Source organism: Oryctolagus cuniculus, chromosome 8 (genome assembly GCF_964237555.1).
Source record: "Oryctolagus cuniculus chromosome 8, mOryCun1.1, whole genome shotgun sequence".
NCBI lineage: Eukaryota > Metazoa > Chordata > Mammalia > Lagomorpha > Leporidae > Oryctolagus > Oryctolagus cuniculus.
Genome location: NC_091439.1, coordinates 43,134,927 through 43,147,059, shown reverse-complemented (window position 1 = coordinate 43,147,059; position 12,133 = coordinate 43,134,927). Strand labels below are relative to the sequence as shown.

General features: G+C 40.4%; 2 pseudogenes; both read left to right on the top strand.

Moving 5' to 3' along the window:
- Positions 1-2,648: 2,648 nt before the first annotated feature.
- On the top strand, positions 2,649-4,547 carry LOC100343156 (pumilio homolog 3 pseudogene; annotated as a pseudogene).
- Positions 4,548-6,552: 2,005 nt separating this feature from the next.
- Positions 6,553-7,388, top strand: LOC127483131 (calcium-binding protein 39 pseudogene; annotated as a pseudogene).
- Positions 7,389-12,133: the final 4,745 nt, after the last annotated feature.

Here is a 12,133-nt window from a genome sequence, read left to right as displayed (position 1 = left end):
GCTGCCTGGTCACACACATGAACATCAGACTACATATGGGGAAGGACCAAGCACATACTTTAATACAGTCCAGAGTTGTTTTTTTTTTTTTAAGTATGAGGTCTATTTTATCATATGAATTGGATAAACATTGCTGGGATGATTCAGTCTAGAAGGTTACAAATCAGGTATGTACCTCCTCATAGGAATTACAATGACACATGTTATTAGCCATAAAGTAGGGAGAAATGTTAGAATATGGATGGAGAACTCCCACTTTGAATGAAAGTGATATGTATATATGTAAGTGCATATATGCACACACATACAACATACATATATATGTAATCACTTAAATGAGAATAAATTTAAAATTCACACTTAATCATCAAGGAAGTAAAAGTGTGACTAAAAATAACCACATTTGAAAACTAAAATAGAACTTCTGGAAATGAAAGAAATTAAAAGATTTGAATTAAAAGCTCAATGGAAGACTTCACAACAGGAAAGATTGCAGCTGCAGAGGGGTATAGAGTGATATGCATACATTGGAAGACCTTACCCAGAATGCAGTACAAGGAAACGTGCTTGAAAATGACCAAGAGGTCAAGAGCCATGGAGGACAGAGAAGTCTCACTATGCCTCTAAGCAGAATGGCAAGAGGCAATAACAGGAAAAGACCACACTCTCAAATATAATTATTTGCCCACGAACACTATTGGTTACAGTAAGTTACATTATGCTTTAGTGACTGATTAACATAACAACAGTTTGTCTCTCACATTACACTCCCACTACAGGTTACAGGGAGCTGTTCCACCCAGTTACGCAGGGACTCAAGAGAGGAGACTCTACTAATAGCTGTGTCACCCAGAGCGGCAGGACCCATAAGATCACTGCAGAAAAGAAAGAGGGACGTAGAGATGACAAGTTCCTACTGATTTTGTTTGGTGATGGGACTTGTCTCCTTAAGCGTTAGTCTGTATTGACTGTAGAGCTACAAAGTCTCAAAGTAACCACAAGAGAAATTGGGAAAGTTAGAGGATCAGATGGATATTCAGTAATATCAACTTTGTTTTCTACGGCTGTGTTTCAAAATATAATTAAATAGGGGCAATTTAGAGAAACACCAAGAAAGTTTATCATCAAAAAGCTTGTAATTAAGGAACTAAACATCAAGAAGAAGGAAAATGATCTGAGGACTGTCTGAGATATGAACAGGAAGGCTGAGTAAAGTAAAAGTATACTGTTGGGAACAGCTGAACAAATATGTGAAAAACACACATAAAAATAAGTATAATTTGTGGAGAAAAAATTATATTCTGGGGGCTAGTGCTGTGGCACAGCAGGTTAAAGCCCTGGCCTTCAGTGCTGACATCCCATATGGGCGCCAGTTCAAGTCCCGCCTGCTCCACTTCTGACCCTACTCTCTGCTTATATGCCTGGGAATGCAGCAGAGGAGGGTCCAAGCCCTTGGGCCCCTGCACCAGTGTGGGAGATGGAAGAAGTTCTTGGCTGCTGGCTTCAGATAGGCTCAGCTCCAGTCATTGTGGCCATTTGGGGAATCAACCAGCAGATGGAAGACCTCTCTCTGTCTCTCCCTCACTCTGTAGCTTTTTTAAATAAATAAAATAAAATAAAATAATATTCTTGGGGCCGCTGTTGTAGTACAGTGAGTTAAGCCACTTCTTTTGACACCAGCATCCTATATTGGAACAGTGGTTCCATTTCTGATCCAGTCCTCTGCTATATTCCTGGGAAGGAAGTGGATGATGGTCTTTACTTATACCCCTGCCACCCACATGGGAGACTCAGATGGAGTTCTTGGCTCCTGGCTTCTGCCTGGCCCAGCTCTGGCTCCTTTGGCCATTTGGGGAGTGAGCCAGCAAATGGAAAATCTCTCTCTGTGTCACTCCACCTTTAAAAGGAATCAATATTTTTAAAACCACTAAAAATAATACTTTGTAAAGTACAAGTAAAGACAGAAGTTAAAGTATTCTTCCCTAATTGCAAACTATGGGACATTATTAAGATATTAACTTTAGACTTTGTTAGGTAAATTAAGCATGTCCTGATTTCAAGAACCAACTTGAATAACAGAAAATTTACCACACAGACTGGAATAAAGAAATTTAATCAATAAGAAAGAGGAAAGAGGGAGAAAAAGAAATAAAGTCAGAAGAAATAGTTATAAAAATGGACAACATGAATAAATTTAAATATATCCATAAAGTAGAATGAATTAAGCTTCCAGTTGGATGAGAGGTTATCATTGTATCAAAAACATGTGTATGTTTTACACCTAAGATGCTAATAAAGAGAACTTGAAAGCCAAAAGATAAGATACTTTAAGCAAAGATTAACCAAAAAGTGTATGCATTTCATGTTAATAGATTTTAGGGCAGAAAATCTTAAAGGAGGTCATTTAATAAGGATAAGAGATTTAGCTCATTAGGAAGAGGAAATTATACTTTTTTTTACAAATCTGATAGGAGCTTCAATAATTTAAAATTTGACAATAATAAATTCTTCAGTTTACTAAATCATTAATATATCTGAGTAACTGATAGATAAGATGTACCAAAACTCATTAAGGATATGATAGTTTAAATAATACAGAAAGCAGCTGCTGGTGCCTGACTTTGCCCCACGTGTGGAAGTTGGTTATAATGGAAGTAAAGGGGAAAAAAATTTTCACAAGAAAGAATATGAAGCCATCTCAAGGAAAAAAGCAGATTTCCTAAAAACAGTGATTCTGTTTCTTCAAAGACATTCCCAAGGAAAGTTACTGAGGAAGGTGGACCTAAAATCACATCAAAGAACTTTGAGAAGAGTGCCACAAAACCTGGGAAAAAGGGTGTGAAGCAGTTCAATACTAAGCAACAAGGGGACAAAGGATTGAAGAACAAATTTCAGGCAGCAAATAAATTCAACAAGAAGAGAAAATTCCAGTCGGACAATAAAAGTGATGAATCAGCAGCCAAGAAACCCAAATTGGATGACTTCAAAAAGAAGAAAGAACTGAAGCAGAGCAGGCAACTGAGTGATAAAACCAACTATGACATTATTGTTCAGGCAAAGCAGATTTGGGAGATCCCGAGAAGACAAGACTGTGACAAAGACAAAAGAGTAAAGTTAATGAGTGACTTGCAGAAGTTGATTCAAGGGAAAATTAAAACTATTCCATTTGCACATGATTCAGCTCATATGATCCAGTGTTACATTCAGTATAGTAATGAAGAACAGAGAGAACAGGCATTTGAAGAACTGCAAGGTAATTTGGTTGAATTAAGTAAAGCCAAATACTCCAGAAATATTGTTAAGAAATTTCTTATGTATGGAAGTAAACCACAGGTTGCAGAGATAGAAGTTTTAAAGGCCATGTGCGCAAGATGCTGCGGCATGCAGAGGCGTCAGCCGTTGTGGAGCATACCTATAATGACAAAGCCATCTTGGAGCAGAGGAACATGCTGACAGAGGAACTCTATGGAAATACATTTCAGCTTTACAAGTCAGCAGATCATCCAACTCTGGACAAAGTGTGAGAGGTACAGCCAGAAAAATTAGAGCTTATTATGGATGAAACAGATTCTAATGCCAATGGCTCAAAAGGAAGCTGTGATTAAGCACTTGTTGGTGCATAAAGTATTCTTGGACTTTTTTACCTATGCACCCCCAAAACTCAGATCACAAGTGATTGAAGCTATCCAGGAAGCGGTGATCTACCTGGCACACACACACGATGGCGCCAGAGTGGCCATACACTGTCTCTGGCATGGAACGCCCAAGGACAGGAAAGTGATTGTGAAAACAATGAAATCTTGCGTTGAGAAGGTGGCTAATGGCCAATACTCACATTTGGTTTTACTGGCAGCATTTGATTGCATTGACGATACTAAGCTTGTGAAGCAGATAATCATATCAGAGATTATCAGTTCCTTGCCTAGTATTGTAAATGACAAATATGGAAGGAAGGTCCTGTTGTATTTACTAAGCCACAGAGATCCTGCCCATACAGTGTAAGAAATCATCGAAGTTCTACAGAAAGGAGATGGAAATGCACCCAATAAGAAAGATACAGAGATCCGCCGATGTGAGCTCTTAGAGTCCATTTCTCCAGCTTTGCTAAGCTATCTGCAAGGACACGCCCAGGAGTTGGTGCTAGATAAGTCTCTGTGTGTGTTAATGTCCAGCGTTCTTGGATCTGCCACTGGGGATGTTCAGCCCGCCATGGATGCCATCGCCACCCTGGCAGCAGCACCCCTGCATCATGGCAGCAGTGACGGAGAGCTTCATGTTGCAGAACATCCTGCAGGACATCTGGTTCTGAAGTGGTTGATAGAGCAAGACAGAAAGATGAGAGAAAGTGGAAGAGAAGGATGCTTTGCAAAAGCACTGGTAGGGCATGTTGGTGTTAAGAACCTGAAGTTGGCCGGCGCCATGGCTCACTAGGCTAATCCTCTGCCTGCGATGCCGGCACACCGGGTTCTAGTCCGGGTCGGGTGCCGGATTCTGTCCCGGTTGCTCCTCTTCCTGTCCAGCTCTGCTGTGGCCAGGGAGTGCAGTGGAGGATGGCCCAAGTGCTTGGGCCCTGCACCTGCATGGGAGACCAGGAAAAGCACCTGGCTCCTGGCTTTGGATAGGCGCAGTGCGCTGGCACTGGGGGGTGAACCAACAGAAAAAAGGAAGACCTTTCTCTCTCTCTCTCTCTCTGTCCACTCTGCCTGTCCAAAAAATAAATAAATAAATAAATAAATAAAAAATAGAACCTGAAGTCATGGGCCAGTGTCAATTGAGGTGCCATATGCCATAATCCTTTCCAGCCTTCTCTAGAGCTCTGACCAAGAAGTTACAGGCAAAGTCTGAGCTAGATTGAAAAGCCCGATTCCCACGTTGGAAAAAACAAAAATGCCAACAAAGGAGTAGAAATTCTGCTTGAAAAATTGATTGCATAGATGGAGAAAGTGAAGAACAAAATGGGATCATTTTTCCTATCTTCTGTTTTCCAAGTGCAGAGTGACAGGGCCCACCTTGTTGGTAATTGGGTGCTGCATATAAGCTGCTTCTTTATATAAGAATCTGTTTATAAAATTATTTTTAAAATAAAAAAAATACAGAAAGCTTAATCTGAAAATAGATTCCTGCATTACAAATGCAGGTGTACAGATTGGTCTTGGTCATGCATGGAATACTGTAAGAATTGACCACTCATTAGGCTTTAAAGCATATCTTAATTTTCAAGTAAACTGGTTTATTTTTTATTTTTCAAATTAATTTATTCTCCTTTTTATTTGAAAATGGAGGAGAATGGGTAAGGTATCTTCATTGCTGATTTACTCCCCAAATGGCCCCATACCCAGGGCCGTGCCAGGCCAAGGCCAGAAGCCCAGAGCTCAATCTTAGGCTCCCACATGGGAGGCAGGTATTCAAGTGCTTGAGTGATCACCTGATCACCTGCTGCCTCCTAGGGTGCTCATCAGCAGGAGTCTGAACTCTGGAAGTGCAGCCATGACTCAAAGCTAAGCACTCCAGTATGGGATGCAGGCATCTCAAGTAGCATCTCAATCACTCTGCCAAATACCTGCCCCAAGGAATTGGTTTTAAACATTATATTTCCTGATCACAATTCCACTAATCAGACATTATTAGCTGAAAAATGAGGTTCAAAGACACTGAGTTAGAAAGTTGACACACTTCCAGACAACTCACCAATCAAGGAACATGTCATAATGGAAAATAGAAAAATGTTTTGAATTGAACAATAATCAAAACCAAAAAATGTATCAACTTTACTGAAACACATACAGTAAAGTAGTGCTTCATGGGAAATTTAAGCAGTAAATATTTCTATCAGGAATGAAGAAATGCTGAATATTGCTGAGCTAGGCATCCATCAGAAATTACAAGAACTATAGAATTAATTTAAAGACAGCAGAAAGAAAGTATTAAGGACAAGCTCAGCAATTAATGTAATAAAAAGCAAATATAAAATAAGACCAGCAATACCAAAAATTAGGTTTTCAAAGAGGTGAATGAAATCAAAATGATCTGGCCTAATTAATCAAAAAGAAGAGGTGCACATCAAGGAGGGACCCGGGCCAGGAGCTGCCACAGGATGTTGTGTGTGAGGAAGGCACAGCCTGGGAGACACTGAACCTCCAGGAGCTTGGGTCCAGGTCAAGGCCAAGGCTAAGGAGGTACAGGCCTCACAGCCGCAGGAGCCACCCCCAATTGAATGCAGCAGCTCCACAGCCACCATGGGAGTCCCTGGGCCTCCAGATGCCCTCCAGCCACAGAGCTGGGAACTGGTCACCAGGAGCAGAAGTGGGCACAGAACAACCAGAGGAGGGAAGTTGAGAGGGTAGAGTGGACACACAGCGCCACGAGGACTGAAAGTGCAGCCTGAGTCGCTGGGTGCCACTGAGTACCTGGACAGAGATGTGGAGGCAGAGAGCCAGCCGCCTGGCCCAGCCCCTTCAGGCAGGCAGAGCACAGGCACACACCTCTATCTATCACTGCTGTGGTGCAGTTCCAGTTCCAGAGTTTCACAAACCGTTAGCACACACTGTGAAGAATGAGGAGGAGGGCATGGCCTCGCTTGAGAAACAGGCCATCACTGACAAAAGGGCAAAAAATGGTAAAGAAGAGGTTTCCAAGCACATGGTTACCATGAGAGAAGTTCTTTAGAAATCAAATAGAAAAGAGCCCCAAACAGAAGCAGTGGCACAACCTGCACAAGCACTGTGTGATAGTGGGCCCCTTAGCAACCAGGTAGCTCATTACAGCTCACTGACTTGATGTGAGAATCTGCAGACATAGCTCTAAATTGTGGAGCAGTGTTAAGAATGCATCAGAAGTGAGCAATACGCAAAATCATTGTATGGTTGGAACAGTTGTACAATTTCTTCAGGTAAGTTGCAATGTCAACATTGGACATAGTTTCAGATACCTTTGCCACATTCAAGGTATTACATACCAGACATAAATCCCTTAGTGCAGAATTTTTGGAGCAGCATTTGGGTAGGTTTTTCAGTGAATATGAGCAGTTATTTCATTCAGAAAATGAGATAAATAGACAATCACCCAAGCTTCTCAGTGAACTGATAGACACAACTTCCCAATGATGACTAAACACTTCAGTAAACCTAAGAACCTCAAGTTCATGATGAATCTTCCATGAGACAAGTCACAAAATCCAGGTTTAGGCCTTTCCTGTTTTCAGGGTGTTTGTGGTCAATCCAAATAAGACACAGCCCATTCTAGACATCCTCCTCAAGAACCAGACCAAACTCATCGAGTTCCAGAATGACAGGACCAAGGACAAGCTGTTTACTCATGAGAAACCTTGCTTAGTTCAACAGATCAGGGATTTGAAGAGACCAGTCCAGCAAGAAGCTGATTTCCAGTAAACACCTAAAATATTAAATCTAAGTTCAGAATTTGCTGTTAGCTACTTAACATCAGGCACCATTAGTGATTCATGAGGAACATTACTGCTAATCTGCTGTTATGTGAAGAGTGTTTCATTCGACCTTTCATTTTTGGTTTAGGTTGGAGAACGTAGCTGCTGCTGCTTGCACATTAAACACACATGGTTTTGTCTTGATCCTTGTGATTTCAGAATTCAAAGACTGCCAGCTACTGGAGTTCTGAACATGGCTAGATTCCAGAGTGAATATATAGATGAGTGTGGTTAGGGAAGTGGGCACCGATATTGTCAAAGTACACCTGTGTATTGGCATTCATCCTGATGAAGATCAGAGCACAGTGTGGCATCAACTTGTGTGCCTCTGCTGAAGCCAGACTGCACAGAGCTTTACTTAAAATTGGAGGGGAACTGTGTCCAAGATGTGAGCTTTGGGGAGGGTAGCAAGTGGAAACAATTACATAATGCAGGCTTCAGATAGTGTGATCTTCCCCACTTGTATCCTATTTTAAGAGTGGTAACTTAACCAACTGCTTTCCTCTTGCTCCATGTTGTATGTTTTCAAGTGCTTTAAGGAAATGTTTTGGGGCATCTTCCTTTGGACCATGAGCCTTCCCAATGCATGACTTCCAGGATAGCTGGACTTACAGTGTTACTTAGAGGCCTCTATGGAATCCAGGTAACCTCTCATTCCAACTAGACAAAATTTAGAAAAATAAGAATATAGAGTTGCATGCATAAACTAAAATAATTAAAGATGGGAAAGAAAGACAGTCATATATTGCTAGTACAATGAGAGACCAAAATAGGCAAGCAAAGGACAAACCAAAAGATAAACTGTGGAAAAGATTTTTTTCTAAGCTGATTTACTATAGAAAAGTGAATAAAACAAGAAAGAGTGATGGTTTTTGGCTATGTCGTATAAGTGCCATTAATATCAATTACACTTTATTGGAAACCAAAGTAACATGTCAGAAGTAAATACAAGTCAAACAAGTGGAGTAATTCCTGAATTTCTTTCATTTTATTCTACTTGGCATTGAAATGATTTTTTTTAAATCACTACAATTTTGTGAATTTAACCATCAACAAGAGAAAAAACATGTATAACTAGGAATAAATGCATATAAAATATAGAATATAATATAGAATAATATAGAATCCCTGAAATATTCCCTGTAAATATTCCAATTTTAATTATTTAAAAAATTCATTTATTTGAAAGGCAGGGTTACAGAGACCAGCAGCTCAGAATTCCATCCAGGTCTTTCACATGGGAGATGTGGTCATCTTCTGCTGCCTTCCCAAGTGCATTATCAGGGAGCTGGGTTGGAAGTGGAGCAGTCAGGACTTGAACCTGCACTGTGACATTAGATGTTGGCGTGGGAAGCAGCAGCTTCACCTTCTGTACCACAGCACTGGTCCCTAAACCACTAATAATGCAACCATCTCAAAAATCTGTAAGCTTCAAGATTCAATACCATGAAACATTCCTTTAAAATGAAAGTAGTTTATTCCCAATTTATCTCTTTTGTCAGGTGCTTTCTTTAACAAGTCACCCACTGCCTGCGATAGTTGTATGTGTCCCACAAAAAGCATGTGTTGACAATTTCATCCATTACACAACAGTGTTGGGATGGGAGACCTAATACATGCTGATGAGGCTATTAGCACTTCCACCTGGTGAGTAGATTATCAAAGTAGTGAGCTTGTGACTGTAGAAACTAAAAGGGTGTGGTGGTCTCCTTCACTCTCAATGTCACTCTCCTCCAGAACCTTGAGCCACTATTTCTATTCACGATAAATTACCTTGTCTACAGTAGTCATAAAAGCAACACAAAAGGGAGTAGACATTCTGTACACATATCTCTTCCTGACTGAAAAATGTTGAGTTACAGATATGTCACAAAAGTGGAGATATCTGTATGTATCACTTGCATGTAGCAATTCCTTTGAGAAATGAAATTGTTTAAGCAAAAGCTTCTTTGGGTTTACTCTGTGGTGTTTCAAGAACAGGAATTTCTGTGCTGTAGCTTTTCAAACTAACAGATTTTACACCTCAACACGTTTTTAAATTGTTTTTACACATTAATTCTTTAAAGTTGGGTATCTAAGCTGGACAGAAAGTGACGCCTGAATTTGCCAACTGTGCTCCTGTCGAGTCGGGGTCTCTACCCAGTAACAGGACCAGAGCCCTAACTCAAAAGCGAGCGAGTTGGGAGCAGGCATTGCTGAAAGGCCAAGGAAAGGGGAAATGCACTAAGGAAGAGAGGTTATGCCCAGACCTGGGGTCCCGGAATCCTCTTCCTGTCTGGTGGCTCTTGTGATAAAGTAAGAAGAGATCAAATCCCAGGGATCCTCTGTCCAGACACGGGGACGCCCGGAGCTGCCACAGGCCCATCCCAGGGTCCCCACTGTGGCTCCCTGGCTGAGGTCTCCCCGGCCTGCTGGGATTCATACTTTGAGTGAGGATTGAATAGATCATTTGTGTAGTTCATGCAGCTGTGTGGATGAGCGTTGGATGTGTTTGGGGCTAAAACATGAACGTAGATCTCCTTAGAGGAGAGGAGATGAGGTTGTGATCACACAGACAGAGTTGACCATTTCCCATGTCCAACTTGGATGTTACTCTGGATGCTTGTGCCACCCTGGAGCACTGACCAGAGCTCCCTGGCCACACCCAGCACACACCTCTTGGTACTCACTGAAAGTGCAGATGTTCCACTAAGCCACAGAGGCATAGTTCAAAGATAAAAGCCACCAGAGGAAAAAACCAGCAAGTATCTCCACAAATGCCTAAACATAAACTCAGAAGTTCTGTAAACAAGAATAAGAAGACATCATGACCTCCCCCCAAAAGAAACTCAACAATATTTCAATATCAGAATGTGAAGATGAAGAGATTGATGAAATGCTGGAAATAAAATTCAAAAAAGATTAATCATAGGATTATTCCAAAGCAATCAGAAGCAAATCTACAAAATAAAGAAATGTATAAATTACTTGAATGAAAATTTTTCCCATGAGAAATTGAGATTTTTAAAGAGAAATCAAAATGAAATATTAGAAGAATGCAATAGATCAAATGAAAAATGTAATATAAAGCCTTAACAAAAGGTGAGGCAGAAGGAAGAACATCTCTGAGCTAGAAGACAAATCTTTGGAAATTTTTTCAGACTACACCCACATGGGAGATCTGGAAGTAGCCCTCACTTTGGATCAGCTCAAATCTGGCCACTGAGGCCATTTGGGGACTGAACCAGTGGGTGGAGGACTTCTCTCTGCCTCTGCCTTTCTGTATTTCAAATAAATAAATAAATCTTCTTAAAAAATGTACATGCATTCTTCTATATATAGGGGAACCAAAAGATTCCACTAAGAGACTACTGGAACTCATAGGATATGAGTTTGGTAAAGTTGCAGGATGTGCAAAAAATCAATAGCCTTTGTATACCCAGACAATGCCATGCTTGACAAAGAACTTACAAGATTAGTCCCATTCAAAATAACAACAAAAATTTTCAACACCTTGAAATAAATTTAACCAAGGAGGTGAAAGATCTCTATGATGAAAATTAAAGAAAGAAATAGAAGACACAGAAAAATGGAAAAATCTTTCATGTTCATGGATTGGGAGAATTAATATCATCAAAATGTCCATATGACCAAAAGCAGTTTTGACAAAGGAGCTGAAATCAATCCCTGGAGCAAGGACAGTCTCTTCAACAAATGGGCCGGGAGAACTGGATCTCCACATGCAGAAGTATGAAACTGGACCCCTACTTTACATCTTATACAAAAATCCACTTACAGTGGATCAAAGACCTAATTCTACAACCAGGTACCATCAAATTACTACAGAACATTGGAGAAACTCTGTAAGACACTGAAATAGGCAAAGACTTCCTTTTTTTTTTTGACAGAAGCACAGGCGGATTATGTCAAGCTAAGAAGCTTCTACACTACAAAAGAAACACTCAGCAAAGTGCATAGGCAACCAAAAAAATGGGAAAAAATATTTGCAAACTGTGCAACTGATAAAGGGTTAATATCTGGACTCGATAAAGAACTCAAGAAATTTAACAACAACAAAACAAACAATCCAGTTGAGAAATTGGCAAAGGACCTGAACAGGAGTTTTTCAAGAGGAAATTCAAATGGCCAACAGACACTTGAAAAAATGCTCAGGATGACTAGCTATCAAGGAAATGCAAATCAAAACCACAATAACTGTGGGCATTTGGATAATGACCCAGCAAATGGAAGATCTATCTGTCTGCCTTCAGGTTCTCTTCAAATAATTAACTGGAAACTTGGTGCCCTCCCACAGTTCCCTTGTGAGAATAGTAACTATGGAGAAATTCCTAAGGGAATTCCACCATTTCCTATAGAGTACAAGTTCTCCTGGTGTGACCACGCTGAACATGAAGGAGCATACACTTGATATGAAGCTGAGCTCAGCAGAACTGTTTGTACTGAATTGTCAGGGCCAAGATAAGGCTGAGGCAAGAGCAGGCACTTAATAAAAAATCCAAGGAGGTACCTGCTCTGATCGTGGATTAAGACATATAGCTGGAAATAATATGAAAGCAAATGTGTAGGTGTAGTAAGCAGGATCACTTTTTAAGTAAATCTAATGGCTCACTGATTTGAACCTAAATATATTACATCATGTGGGAGTACAGTGTCCTAAAAAGGCTGAGCAGATGGCATTAACTGCAAAGTAAC